At 40.0% G+C, this 15,760-nt stretch overlaps 1 protein-coding gene across 11 annotated transcripts in view; it reads left to right on the plus strand.

The window, feature by feature from the left end:
- The window catches only part of ESRRG (estrogen related receptor gamma), a 682,819-nt gene that overhangs the window by 422,150 nt on the left and 244,909 nt on the right, over nt 1-15,760 (plus strand). The gene's annotated exons all lie outside the window — the stretch shown is intronic.

The following is a 15,760-nucleotide window of genomic DNA, read 5'->3' on the forward strand; positions in this document are numbered from 1 at the left end:
CACAGTGTCTGAAACGGAGCAGGTACTGGATCAATTATTTCTTAAAGAAATGAAAGAAGGGAAAGCAAAAATCAGAAAAATGATGAAAGCATTCAGGGAGAAGTATCTTTAATAGACACACTTCTAAATGATATTTGGTTATAAAAGGAAACTTCAGGCCCTGTGCTGAATCCTCTGATGGCTCAGCCAGTGATTTCTTGAGGAACTTTAGATTCTCTGTTTGACCCGAGCTAAGTAGGCTACAAACTTTGGTAAATAGAGCAGAAACATAAATGTTTGCTAATATGGAACCCCAATTACAACCTGGTCAAAAAGCAACAGAAAAGTATACTTGCCTGATCTCGCCTGGAGAGTAAAACAAATGGGGACCAGAGAAAACCTAGTCAAGTGACATCATGAAGGCTGATGCCGCTCCAGTGGCAGGAGGCCAGCAGTATTGCTAGAAGAACAGATGGAAGATGGGACACATTTGTAGCCAAAAAGAGACTATTCATAGGTAACACAGCATGCATTGCCAGGAATGAAGATGGTGAGATGTGGGAATAACCTCTATAAGTCCTATATGTGTGCATTTCTTAAAGTCAGTTGTATTTTTTTTTTAATTGTTGCATGTATTTTTGAAAGTCTTTTGACTAATAAAATTTGTGGATTCCTGGCATTCTTGGACCTTTGTTTTCAGAACTGTGTTGAGAGGGGTAGGTGAGTGTGTGCATCCCCAAGTGTTCAAGACTAGACTCAGATGAGATCAAAGATTTGATTAAAACATCCAGTGAGTTACTCTATGAATATTGCACGGTGAATGTTTACTTTCCAAGGATGGGATGTGGGCTTGCATTTCTCTGGTAGGTAAATATTTTGTTTAGCACCTAGTGCAGTGCTAACAACAATGTGACAAATGCTTGCCAAATATAGTATAAGTAAATTGATTTGACACCCTGAAGTTTGGTATTCTTTATTTTGTTGCCATTTGTTCAGAGACAAAGTAAAAGAGACTCTAGCAGACAATGTATTTCTTACTCCCTCATGGCTCCTTGTCCACCCAAGATTGATCTCTTTGGCTTTGTTCCCTTAAAGCACTTAACCCTTTCAAGCCTTCCTATCAGCACAGTTAGCTAGAAGGAAGGATGCAGCAAATAAATGAATAGAGCCACATTCCACGTGGCACCATCTTCAGAGCCATTGTCATTAAAAGAAGGGCTGGTACCTAATGGCAATAAATAGAAAGTTTAATAGCACAGGTTGAGTCCTATGAGCAGGGTTAGAATTGTTTCTGCCTCAGCTCATAGAGAAGTTGCAGAAAGTTATGAAGCCTCAGTTTCCAGATCAGTAAAACTGACATATTATAAAGATTATTATGAGGTTCAAATGAGCTGAATTATGAATTATGTCAGTTGAGCACAGTCCTAGCATATGATAGATGTGTGATACTTAGCAACACTGATGATGGTGACAATGCTGGTACTCATGATGGTGACAGTAAGGATGCTGATGACAAGTAAGATGGTGAGGAGGGTTAGAGTACTTTGTGGCAGTCAGCTTACAAACTTAAAAGGAATCATGCTAAAATCTGTTTCTAGTTTGTGTTTCTGGGTCTAAGACTTCTCCAAATTACCTCCTAGTTTTGAGAAACCTTAAATCAGCTCTCTAACTTAAATTACTAAATTACTCTGAAGACCAATAGCTGTATATTTTTAATATGAGGGATATACAGAAGTCTCTGCCATAGCCCCCCAAAATGGTTTTATTACTTCTGAGATGTTTATTCCAGGGTTCTCTTCATGACACCAAGAGTCACTCTGAGGATGGTGTTTTTATTTCAGCCACCTTGGCCACCTCTTCTACAACTAACAGCAGATGCATAGATTGTGCTGTGTTGTAACTTTTGTTCTCTGCTTGACAACTTTTCTGATACGTGACAAAATTTAGCAAGGAGATAAACTTTCATTGTAAGCTACTGGTGCAAAGTCTTATCTTGGTGGGGTTTTAAAGCACACCTTTTATACAAAGTTTTGTAGTTTAGCTGATACCGCTAGCAGCCCCATTCTATTGGTCTCTAGTGACTCTCACAGTAAGATTATGACTTAGACAAATACTTAGCAAAAATATTGAAGGCTCCACACCTTGTTGGGGTTAAGAATTCAATCCTTAACAACTGGAAAAAGATTGAAAGGCACTACTCTTCTCATTCAGTGCTACAAGTTGCGTTCATCATGAAAGTAGAGCCTTTTTTTTTTTTTTTGAGGTAAATTCTCCCCAAACTAAAATTTTGAAGTTTTTTTGATGTCTGGGAGAATCCGACACCAGAGGGCGATGTGAACACAAGATTTTTAACTAGTTTTTAAATACAGTTTATTTTTGGTGTGTGAACATAATAAGTATACTTTGTGTTCCTAACCATTAATGTTTCTTCTTAAGAATCTTTTTCTAGCTACTGAAATTGTATTCACTTTGTCCATTTCCCCGTGTTTGCATTTTTCAAAGAACTGAAAGACTATGAAATCATTCTTTCATTTACCTGGTTGTTTATTGAGTACCTACTATATGCAAGATACCATATTAAAAGTTTGGAGGAAGTTAGTACAGGAATGGATAAAGACTCATTAAAGAAATGTGTGCTGGTCAACTTCTGCATGCAAGATACTCTGGTGGGTACTATTGGGATTATTAAGATGAACCAGGCAACTCCTGCCCTCAGGGAACTTCCAGTCTACTGAAGAACTATGACTCTGTGCTTTTCTTCTGTCTTTGAAGATTGTTTCGCTTATCATGAATCTTTCCTTCTCCAACTATCTTTTAAGACTTAGCTCAGAAAACCTGCTACCTTCTCTCCCCTCTGCCAAGCAGAATGGTTGATGTCCTTTCCTAAGACTCTAACCTACTTTATAAAGACATAGCACATCTTTGAAGAGCATTATACAGGGGTGGGGTGGACAAAAACCCTGGAAAGAAGAAAGCTTATTCAGTACTTCCAGGTTAAGCTGAGATGACTGTCGCTAGGTTTCTAGAAGCAGAAATATGCAAGAAAAGAGGATTTAGGTCAGATTGTGAACAGACTTGAATTTCAGGTTACAGAAATCTAGATTTTGTTCTGTAGCAATGGATGACACGGGGTACGGGGGAACAGTAGTGCTTGAGAAGACCACGTGAGTTGGTTTAGAAAGGCACAGATAGATGGAGGGAGAAAAGTTCAGCCAGTAGGTTGGAGATTCAGGCAGAAAGCTTTGAGAACCCAGAGATGATTTGAGGTTAGAACCACTAGGTCTTAGAAACTTACAAATTTATTCCAAGCACTTCTATGCAAAAGCATGGCATTTTTTTGGTGACTAAAAGTGTTGTATAAATTACTCTTTCTTGTAACAGTCACAATTCAAAGTACAAGTGCCCTTATATGTTTGTGTTTACTCCTTTATTCCATAAACAGCTGTTGAACCTTTATTCTCTGTCAGACCCTGAGCTGTGTTCCAAGCATTGTGGAGACAATTAAGACAGGGTTCCTACCTTCAAGGAACTCACAGTTTAACAGGAGAAATACAATTATGTACAAACTGGTATGAAAACCCCAAAGGATGGCACAATAAGAGATGCCTTCAGGGAAGAGGAGATCTTTCTGAGTTTTCAGATGAAGAAAAATGTGTAGGTGTGTGGGCCAGTGCTATGGAAACCCATGTGTGTAGTGACATAGGATTATGACCAGATATAAAGAAATAATTGTACATTACACTGACCCGTGGTGGCTTGGACATAAAGAATCTGCCTGCAGTGCAGGAGACCTGGGTTCGATCCCTGAGTTGGGAAGATTCCCTGGAGAAGGGAATGGCTACCTACTCCAGTATTCTTATGTAGAGAATTCCATGCACAGAAGAGCCTGGCCAGCTACAGTCCATGAGGTCACAAAGAGTCGGACACGATTGACATGACTGAGCGACTAACACTTTCACTTTCACACAGACCCCAAAGAATGTTCAACTCTCTAGTAATGGCTCCTCTGTGTGGACAATGTTCTGTTTTTACATTCCATGTGATTCTATTATGTCAGGACAGCCTTCCTGTAGGGGGACAGGGTTGTGAGAGAAGACAATAGGCTAGGAACTGTGATAACTCCATGCCAGTTCTATTGGAGAATTAATTTTTTATTTGATTCAAATATTTTTCAACTGAATATTAACACATAAATTCTGCCCCAGAAACAGTTACATTCAGAAGGTGGAAAAACTAAAGAATCTCAATCTATGTTAAATCCCATATTGATAAGTGTGACATGGTAAGTTCAAAACCACTCCAATAAATGTCAAGTTTAATACAGAACACCTCTGCCAGCAAATAAGCTCCAGGAGTGAAGAAAATAGTTACAAATAAAAAATTTGAACCTTTTTTTAAAGTTCTCAGTCATTTTTTAGTTCCTCTGATGGGTATATAGAAAGGTGTGTGGAAAGCATTATTTTTCTACAGGCATCTAAGACAGGGTTACTATTTCTTTCTTCTTCGTTTTATTTTTTTAATGTTAAGCACGTTCCTTTGTAGGCCTTAGAAATCTCTCTAGTCCAAAAGTGAACAGAAAAGGCCTCCCCTTGTGCTTTTTTTTTTGTCAGGCTGATGAAGCTGTATAGAAATGTAAATGTAATATAAGGATGTATGTGGTAAGCTAGCCTTGCTCTCTTTTTTAACTCAAGCTCCCTTGTAAGAAAATTCTCTGATTTTGCTGTGTGTGTACATCTCTTGTGTGAGGGCATTTAATTAGCTACAAGTTACAACAAAGACTTTTGAAAGGAAAATATATCTGTGGTGCAAATGCCTTTATTTTCATTCGGCGAACAGCAACATTTTTAACTCCCTTATCAAGAACTGCATGAACAGCCCAGACTAAATTGGGAACATCTCCACACTGTTTGACAAATAGATTTTTTGTAAACTGATTTAGCCTTTTCATTGTTTGCATTTCATTATATAGCAGACTTCATGTCACAAAATCGGTATTCATTCAAAATAGAGAATTTAGAGATAGGACTATAGCCAGATAAAAAATATTGCACAGGTCAGGCCTATTAAGCCTAGCATAATACAGCAAGTCAGTGATCCAAGGGGTGTTCTTCAGCCCAGAAGGGACTAACATTCCCGAGGTCAGGAGTCAGAGTTAGGACTTAAGATGTGGCCACATTTAGAAGGCAATCTGCAGGGAAAATGGTGAAGGATGAAGGTGGCTGGTTGGATAGACTATAGAAAAGAGACAGGTTTGTTATCTGCATCTTAAACCTCATTCTCTTAAGGAGCCAGAGGTGGGAATTTTAAGTTTAGCTATGTCTTTGTTCTGAAGCACTTGCTTATCTGAGTTTGGGACTCCATGGCCCATATAGAAACTGACTTTGAAAAGAAGTTCATTTTTTTCATTTTTCTTCTAAATCCTTTTGTTTGGACCATACTTCTGCTCAGTCGCTAAGTCATATCTGACTCCTTTGCAACCCCATGGACTGTAGCCCGCTAGGTTCCTCTGTCCATGGGATGTCTCAGGCAAGAACACTAGAGTGGGTAGCCATTTCCTTCTCCAGGGCATCTTCCCGACCCAGAGATTGAACCTGCATCTCCTGCATTGGCAAGCAGATTCTTTACCACTGAGCTCCGACGTGGGGCTCAAACTTGAACTTGTGTTAAAATCCCCTGGAAGATTTGATAAGATACAGATTGCTGGGCCCCGCCCCCAGGGTTTCTCCAGGTAGGGTCTGAAATTGACATGGTCAGTTTCCAAGTAACACTGATGGTTCACTTTGAGAACCACTGGTATAAACCCCATATGTCAATCCCTAGAGAATCAAGCCTTATCATCTCAAAGCTCCTACCGGTAAAATCCCCTGAGCAAGCGTCCTTGGCAGCTCTGCTGCTTAACCTCAAGAAGAAAGTCTGAAAGATCACTGAAGACAGTTTATGTATAGGAAGCTTATTTGCCAAGAAAAAAATATTAAACATTTAATTTAATAATTGAAAATTATTTAAAAATTAAAGCTATAATTGTCTGACATCTTGCATGCGTGCGTGACCGCTTCAGTCGTGTCCGACTCTCTGCGACCCTATGGGCCATAGCCTGCCAGGCTCCTCTGTCCACGGGATTCTCCAGGCAAGAATACTGGAGCTTATTCTTTCCTTATTAGAAATTAGAAATTCCTTCTTGTTCCCTACAGCCAGGGGCTTTTTAATTCAGTTTAATGTGTCTTTGGAGATCACCTTTTGTGCACTTGTCCTAAGAAGCTGAGATTATTTATAAAGATGAACAGGATACAAGTTTTATCCTCAAGAAGCTTATAGTCATGGGACAAATCAGGCAAACAGAAGGAAGAAGTCAGTAGCATTTGGTTAGTGGAGGTTTAGAAGGATGACGGGCTTCCCCAGTGGCTCAGTGGTAAAGAATCCACCTGCCAGTACAGGAGATGTGGGCTCCATCCCTGGGTCGAGAAGATTCCCTGCAGGAGGAAATGGCCACCCACTCCAGTACTCTTGCCTGGAAAATCCCATGGACGGAGGAGCCTGGTAGGCTGCAGTCCATGGGGTTGCGAAGAGTTGGACACGACTGAGCAACTTCACTTTCACTTTTCACTTTCATGCATTGGAGAAGGAAATGGCAACCCACTCCAGTGTTCTTGCCTGGAGAATCCCAGGGACGGGGGAGCCTGGTGGGCTGCCGTCTATGGGGTCACACGAGTCGGACATGACTGAAGCGACTTAGCAGCAGTAGCAGCAGCAGCAGGGTTTTGCTAAATAGACGGACTAGGGAAAAGCAGAGAGAAATGAGATATGAGGATGTATACTTAGGAATCTGCCAGGAGTTTGAAAGTTCTAGAACTTTCTCTTTATAAGGGAGCTGTTTTTTACTTCTCAGATCTGGTGTCTAGTTACTTCCCTTTAGTACTTTGCCCCACTCATTCTACTTTTTTTTTTTTCTCCCACATTAAATTCCATTTGACCATTATTATCTGTGAGAGAAATAAGCCACATTGGCTGTAAAACCATTGGAACCATGCGTAAGAATTTAAGGAAGAAGATGAAGAGTAAATTTTATTGTTTATGATCCCACATTCATATTTTAACTATTTCACATCTGTTTTTGGTCTAAAGCACTGTGTTAAGACAGACTTTTAAATTCTGCTCAGCACCTCCGTGACAAAACACGTGGTTCCCTGCTTTCTCCTGGATGCTTGACAGTATTGCACACATGAAATTTCATAAATGGATGGATCTGTGAACTCTCGTTCCTCAGCATGACGTCACGTAAAAGCGAGGCCCACAAATGCTTTTCAGCTTACCTGAAGGCACTTTCCTATTGCTTCATGTCACCTTTTTTTTCTTGCTCCGTGTTGGTTGCAGTTTGGAATCACCAGTAGACTCTTCCCCAAAATACTACTGTGTGGATCTCAGAGAGTCTGAGTCAGGGAGTTTGGGTGAGATCCAAGCGTCTGTAGCTTTCAAAGCCCCAGGTAACTCCACTATGGATCCAAATGATCTCATTCTATGATTACCCTTGGACTTGGGGATATTATCAAGGCCTAAACAACAAAAAAGGTGATGTCCCTTCAGCAGGACTAGTGACAATCTAGAAGTCTCTTGCATTTAATGACTTAACATGTAACATAGCTACTGAGATTTCTGCATGTTAGAAACAGTGTTTATGGGCTACATGTAAGAATAATCTTTCCTGACATGTGCGTAGCTCACAGTGCTCTTGGATTTACATGATCTCACTTGTGTTTTACAACAATCATACAAAGTAAGCAAGGCAGGTATTTTTTATCCTCTCTCCTCTCTTGTTAATTGTTCTTGACAGTGATAACACTGAGAAGAAACAATTCAGGTACTTGTCAGTTAGCTTAAGAGCCAGGATTGAACATAAGCCATCCAATATCTCAGTGTATACTTCTACTTACACTTCCTTTATATGGTTCAGTAATAGTAAAATAATGCTTCCAGGTCCTGTGCTAAGCAATTTACCAGTGGTTCTCAAGTCTCAACTTTGGCAGCATATTGAATTCACCAGGAGATTTAAGAACTTCTGATGCCAAAGATTATAAATTAATTGGCTGAGGTGTAGCCTGGGGATCAAGATTTTTCAAACCACTGATTATATATAGACCTTTTCATTGAATCCTCTGAACAATAATATGAGGTTAGAGTCACTATTTTAAAATTGAGGAAACTGAGGCAGAGGAAAACTTAACCTACCAGCCCACCATCCACCAGACAAAGTATGGCAGAAGCCAGACCCAAAGCAAGGAAAGAACCACTGCCTGCAGCTCTCAGAGTTGCCGTATTGTTATCTGACAAATTTAAGATCTTTTACTTCAGATCTTGCAGCATAAACAGCTGAGTTAAAAAAGTTTACCTATACAAGTGAAGCAAAAGAACCAAATTTAGAGTATTCTGAAAGTTCAAGTGTCTGGGAATTAGCCTTAGTCAGCAACAGTGTATGTATTTATTTTGGCATTTGTTACGTGACTTTATTCATCAGGCTCAGTGTATCCCCTCAGTTCAGTTCAGTCACTTAGTCGTGTCCAGCTCTTTGTGACCCCGTGGACTGCAGCACACCAGGCTTCCCTGTCCATCACCAACTCCCAGAGCTTGCTCAGACTCACGCCCATCAAGTTGGTGATGCCATCCAACCATCTCATCCTCTGTCATCCCCTTCTCCTGCCTTCAATCTTTCCCAGCATCAGGGTCTTTTTCAGTGTCAGTTCTTTGCATCAGGTGGCCAAAGTATTGGAGTTTCAGCTTCAGCATCAGTCCTTCCATTGAGTATTCAGGACTGATTTCCTTTAGGATGGACTGGTTTGATCTCTTTGCAGTCCAAGGAAATGCACTATGGTGCATCCCGCAGTGATCCTCTAGCCCAGCGGTCCTCAGGTTTAGGTATCAGAATCACATCGAGGGTTTGTTAAAACACGAATTTTTCAGGTCCAGTCTCCCTCGGTAGGTCCAGGCCGGGGCCTGAGAGTCTGCATTTCTAGCTGGATTCTGCTAGTCTGGGATCTACACTTTGAGAACCACTGCACTAGTCCAATCCCATTATTCATGGAAACTCAATGAGATGAAAGACCAACCCCAAGGTCACAGATTACAGAAAAGAACACTTGCTCCTTAGTTGCTCCTCAGTATTCTTTCTACCCCATCTCACTCCTCTGGGCAAAATGCAGGAACTTCAGAGGTTTTCTTTTTTACTCTTAACCTAAAATCCAGCTTGATTTTAACTTGAGGGGATCAATATTCACATTAATATTTAACGCTTTAGAAGCATCTGATTTGGGGTGTATTATATTGTCTAGAAAGGTTACTCATTAACACACCAGGAACTGCCCCTTCAGATTTTTTCTTCCTGTTGTCTTTCTCAAGATGAGGTAAGTACCATGATGCAGAGAATCAAGCTCTTGGGTAAATCATTCACTTAACTGAAAACACTCAGGTCACCTAAGGGTGTAGATTTATTCGTCATTATAATTTTAAGGATGCAAAACTTGTAAACAGTTGTTCTAGAGGCTCTCTCATGGATGACAAGGGTGAGCAGGAGGCACCACTGTACAACCTTGTCTTAAGAAAAAAAGTGAAGTCACTCAGTCGTGTCCGACTCTTTGCGACCCCGTGGACTGTAGCCTACCAGGTTCCTCCGTCCGTGGGATTTTCCAGGCAAGAATACTGGAGTGGGGTGCCATTAAGGAATGCTGAAACATACGGTCAAATTTTCCTTCTGATTCACTGGGTGGGGTAAGGGGGATGGGATTCTGCAATAACAACCCTCCTTCCCTCATAAGTCAAAATACTGTCTCATTTAGTGAGTAGTTCATTGTGGAAGAATAAATATATTAGCCCCATTAAAACAGTGACAGGGTTTCTTCAGAGAAACATTGAAACTCATTTCCAAAAAAAAATCAATCAGCATGAATGTGACAGTTTTTGCCCAAATCAGCTGTCCCTTGGGATAATGTTTATGGAGAGCCTAAAATGTCCAGATTACAAGGCAGAGCCCAGAAAATTAAAAGAAGAAAGTTACTAAATGGAAAGCACAGAGACATAGGACAACCTAGCTTGATACAAGCCAGTTAGACCCCTGAGTGCAAAGCATTGTGGGCCACAGAGGAGAGAGCCATTGATTCTGCCTGGGGACCCCTGAAGAATGCTTGGAGAGGAAGAGGCATCTCAGGTAGCCTCAGAAGGCTGGAATGGTGCTCTGTCTATCCTATGGATTAAACTTCATTCAATGCTGTAGCTGACCAAATGAGAGCCAGAATTATAAGCAAGGGAACACTTTCCTTGCAATACTATAGAGTTTATTTATGAATATGTAACTTTCTTTTCCCAGTAAGAGTACATGAATTCAGTCTGGTAAAAAATAAACAGAATGTTTACGTTCACATTCTGTACATCTCAAAATATCTATTGGGATTGAATAATTGAATAGGACTAACTGCTCAATCGATGGAATGAGGCCAATGGTGGGGCCAAACTGGAAAGCTCTAACCACAGAAAGAGCCCATTAAAGCTAATATTGTCTCATCTAATCATCTTTGCTAATAGAGAAAGCAAAATGTGGCCATGTTTCCTTCTAAGATCTTCTTAGCAATAATAATCGCAGATCCAAGACCACCCGGCAGTATGCAGTGCGGTCCCCTTCTGCGGCCTTCTGGAAAGATTTGAGAGATTAAGTAAAGTAACTCAGAAAACTACGCTGATGCTGATAAGGCTATTACAGTATATAGGTTGATCACAGTTATTTTTTTTACTAATGAGGAAATCTTGGAAACATTCCAGGCAAATAAGGTGATTTTTAAATTTCATTTAAATCTTTACAAATTGCAAATTGCGGTTGCTTCTTTTTTTAATGAGGGATGGTTTTGCTCCTTCTTAGTTTTCTTGTTCCCTGGCTTAGACATTCTAGAGTTAAGACTAGAGCTACATTACCATGAAGCTTGGGGAAGAGAAACTAATCAATGGAGAGCTAGACCAAAGCTTTCTGAGTGAAATCAGTGAGAGAGAAGGGAAAAGACTTCAGGTTTCCTTTTTGTACTTTAAATTCTCACTAGCGTTGTGTGTGTTCATCCCAGGAAACTTGCACAGGGCCTGATACAGATCAGGAATCCCAAAGGTGTGTTTCCTCAGTAAGAAAAGAAGAATAAGGTGTATCATTGGTAGGAGCAAGTTTATTCTACTTTCCTGAAAAAAAACCGTTTGTTGGTGGGTAAAAAAATGCATGCTAGTGAATACTTTTCTGTATTTCCTGTGTGTCTTCTTTAAGAGGATGAAACAAGATATATGAGAAATAGCATGAAATTAGGAGCATAAAAGATGTAGAAATTAAAAAAACAAGAAATTCATGTCCTCCTAACTTTACAGCCTAACAACCAAATGTCTTTAGGCCATCAAATAAATTCTTCAGACATCAGTTTTGTCATCTATAAAATGAGGATAATAAAAATAGTGTTTCTCCCTGCTTCACAGAGTTGCTGTGAGGAATGTGTGTGAAACAGCTTTTGTTAATATTAAACTATAGCAAAAATATTAGATATCCTACCTATTGTAAATAGAAATTTTTCCTAAACAGCTTAACTTTTCTACCTGGCTATATTTTAAAACTATAAAGATTGAAAAACCTTCTTCCTTTGTTAAATGTTTCTCTTTTGTTTGGAGTTCCAATTTATTGAAGGGTGAATTAATCTGTTTCTTTTCTCACTAATGAAAATTGTCTTTGATTTGTTTAGTTTTCTAATTCAAATAGTAACTGAACTCCAGGGGGAAAAAAAAGAAAAAATGGGGTCTTTAATTATGTTACTTGCTTTTCTGCAACACCAAGTTTGATTGGATAGAGCTTGTGGTACAAAGAGCTGTGCACTTGGGGACAAACAACAGGCGAGATACGAGTCCCCAGGGTCTTAATGTATTGTCCTCATGTCCCCATCTCTGTCACCATTCCTGTATTATAATCTACTAGGAGAGGGGAAGGGAATTCTTTGCCTCACTCTCTTTTGCATCTTGAGTGTGGTTTTCTAGAAAATTCTTTCTGGCTCTTCTTGATAGGATGCAAAGTTGTATGTCCTCATCTGAGTCTTCGTCTTGGAGTGAAACCACCACACAACACACAGGCCTAAAGGCAATATCTTGCTTTTTTCTGTTGATTAATTATGTCCCTTCTTCCTGTCTCGTAAGAAGAGAAATCCACCACCTTTCTGAAAGTATTCAGTGCTCTGTGCTGCTCTGGCATTAAGACTGCATAGCAATATATGTGTGCTATTCATAGGATCTTGTCAACATTTGACTATGGAAACATTAGAATCCTAAAAGAATTCCTAAAAGGAAACCCTAAAATCCTTAATATCATTATATATATATATATATATATTTTGAGTACCAGAGGCAGTTTTGAATGCTTTTATTTAAAAAGTAGTCATTTTCAGGACATACCTGGGATATCATGATTTTCTAAAAGTATTTCTGTCAGGTTAAATAAGAGAATGTTTTCATGTTACCCTGACAGGGGTCCTAGTTTTAGGTACTAATATGGCAGCTTTGTTTGCTTGCCTTTGTTTTGATAATAAATATTGTCTTTCCATCATCTGATGTTTGTTGTTGTTGTTTTAGTCACTCAGTTGTTTCTGACTCTTTGTGACCCCACGGACTATAGTCTGCCAGGCTCCTCTGTCCCTGGGATGTCCCAGGCAAGGATACTGAGTATGTTGCCATTTCCTTCTCCAATCTGATATTTAGTCAATATGAATATTTGGAAAATAGAAAGATGAGAAAGAAAGTGATCATTCCATGTTGCCTGTTCTTACCTTTCCAAAGGATAAGTGGTGAGGAAAGCTGGAATATCTTGATAGAGCAGACCTGGACCGCTCATCCTTTCTTTCTTTTTGTCTTTTTCTGCCTCCCTTTTCTCCATTTACTTTATTTAAATCACTTTATCTTTTTAAATTTCCTTACATTACTCTAATAGTCCAGCTGAACTAAGACACCCAAGAAGTACAGAAAAGCATTTTTGCCCACGTCTTTCCATTTGCCATCCTCCCTTAAACTGAATGATAATAAACAGAGTAATAACACTTGTCATTGGTTCATTCATTTACACATCCAAAACATATTCATTGTGTTCCTGTAACATCGACAGGAATATTTACTGAGTTCCATTACTGGACACCTAATTACCAGGGGAGACGAAAGAGAATTTGTCTCTACTAATTCATCCCCATTTCCTTTTTTAAAATGTGGCTGTTTTTGACTTTCTAAGCTTTTGGAGGAAGCAGTGGACAGTTTGGACATACACTTGTGTATTTATCTCTTGCGATTAGATGTCCCTTGACTCTTACTTGGGACTATTGTCCTTAGAGGGCTCCAGTTCTCAGCTGGAGTTCTTTGCACTACTAATATAGTCAATAATTGTTAGAGTGACATTAATAGCTTGTTACTATGGCTTCCCAGGTGGCGCTAGTGGTAAAGAACCCGCCTGTCAATTCAGGAGACCTAAGAGACATGGGTTCAATCCCCGGGTCAGGAAGATCCCCTGGAGAAGGAAATGGCAGTCCACTCCAGTATTCTTGCCTGGAGAATCCCCAAGCACAGAGAAGCCTGGCGGGCTACAGTTCATGGGGTCGCAAAGAGACGGACATGACTGAAGTGACTGAGCACGCACACATGTAAGCACCAGAGATGGGAGAAAATGTAATTTTTTAATTGGAGTATAATTGTTTTACAATGTTGTTAGTCTCTACTGTACAACAAGTGAATCAGCTATATGTATACACATATCCCCTCCCTCTTGGACCTCCCTCCCACCACCCCCATCCCACTTACCAGGTCAACACAGAGCACTGAGCTGACTTCCCTGTGCTGTACAGCAGCTTCCCACAGTTCTTTCCCACTACCATACACATGTATATACTGTTAATGCTACTCTCTCAATTCGTCCCACTCCCCCCTTCCCCTCCTGCGTCCATATGTCCTTTCTCTACCTCTGCATCTATTCTGCCCTGGAAATAAGTTCATCTGCACTTCACTCTGTATGACAGACTCCAGGTCCATTCACATCTCTGCAAATAGAGCTTTTCTGCTCCCTGGGTAAGTAACCTGAGTTAAGGCTCTTACCTCTCTGGAGCCTTATTTTCCTCACCTGTAAGGTAACCAGGTTGAGCTCAAAATCTCCATGGTGTCCCTCGGCCTGTAATTCCTCGTGGCCTAGCCCTTCTGTTCTGCCATAGGTTAGCGGCCATTTAATGTAACAAGAGCAACGTCTTGTGAAGACATTGAATTCTTGGTATCTGATCAAAAGCACTCCAGGGTAAATGAGCATGTGCTTGGGATAGTAATAAAATCAACAGCATTATTGACGGACCTGCCAGGGAGAAGGGATGTAGAAGTGTCTTAAAGGAAGAAAAAAGGGGTAGGAGTAATTTCTCTCTCCCCTTCCTGCTGGTAACAGTGTACAACTGAACGCTCTGGAGGTTCAGTAGAATCACTAACCTTCCAAGTCTGTCTTCCTCATAACCTTAATTTTTCCCATTCATTACATCAAAACTATATATATATATATATATATATATATATATATATATATATATATGGCAATATTAGAGCAAGCAGTTCATATCATCTTATGGTAAAAGTTATTGATAGTTTCACTGGGGGAATATTTGCACTTCATTCTCCTTTCTATAAATACCTTGAATCAGTTAAAGACGAAAGCCAAATGAATTGTCAATGTCATCCTCTTCTGTCTCATGTTTAGTGAGATTTAAAAATAATACAGTTAACATTTATGGAGGGCTCCCTGTGTGAAGGATGACTGTAAAACGTATGATCTATACTGAGGCACTTTTGAGAGTGTAAGCAGTGAGTACCATAAATGTTTAAGCCAGGAAGGAAAACTGGCACAGCCAGAACGTCCTTGGCCCACGGGACCATATGGTTCCCCCAACTAGGATCAGATACTCTGCTAAATCAGTTAAACTCCTGTAATCCCCATCATAATTTTTACACGGTTGCTATGATTGTTCTTCCCATTTGGTAGCTGAAGAAACTGAGACTTATGTGGGTGATGTGACTGTAGGTCCAAAGCCTCAGCCTTCCTAGTTGCAATCTGAACCCGAGGCATGACCTCAGAGTAAGTTATTACCACCTAGCTAGAGGCTTTCCACAGTCACCTGGCTTCTGCCATGCATGACAAACACACACATCCCTGACTGTTTCGCCGTGGTAGGGGAAACAGATTTTTATGAAATATGTTCATTCGTGAGAAGAAACTTCCTAAGTGTGTCAGAGAGTTCTAAGATCCAAAAACAGCGTGATCACCTCTTTAAGCCTGTTTATATGGACATGAGATGCTGAATATCTCACTTTTGTTAAGAATTGCTGTTCCTTGGAAAATTTGGACAAAAAAGTTCATGGAAGCAGCAGGAGAAGAGAACTTTCAAACAGTGTTGTTGTTTGTATACATCAGGGAAAAGAAAAAAACTTTTGTGCTTTTATTCATGTGTCATGAATTGATCCATTTTTTTTAACTTCAAATATACTGTGTGTTGAATGGAATGATTGAGATGGATAAATTGATCGTTTTACTGGTATCAAAGCAAGTATTGCTTCCTCTGAAATCGGTCATATTTGTTTCACGTCTGTTCCTGTTCTCTCTCCATTCCCACCCCCTGCCCTCCTCACAGAGTGAAGCTACACTTTATTTTGGACAACACTATCACACACATGATTGAGTCAACAATTCATGGCTTTTAAAAATAGGGATTTCGTCCTC

Source organism: Giraffa tippelskirchi, chromosome 5 (genome assembly GCF_054371585.1).
Source record: "Giraffa tippelskirchi isolate mGirTip1 chromosome 5, T2T-mGirTip1v1.2.pri, whole genome shotgun sequence".
Classification (NCBI taxonomy): Eukaryota; Metazoa; Chordata; class Mammalia; order Artiodactyla; family Giraffidae; genus Giraffa; species Giraffa tippelskirchi.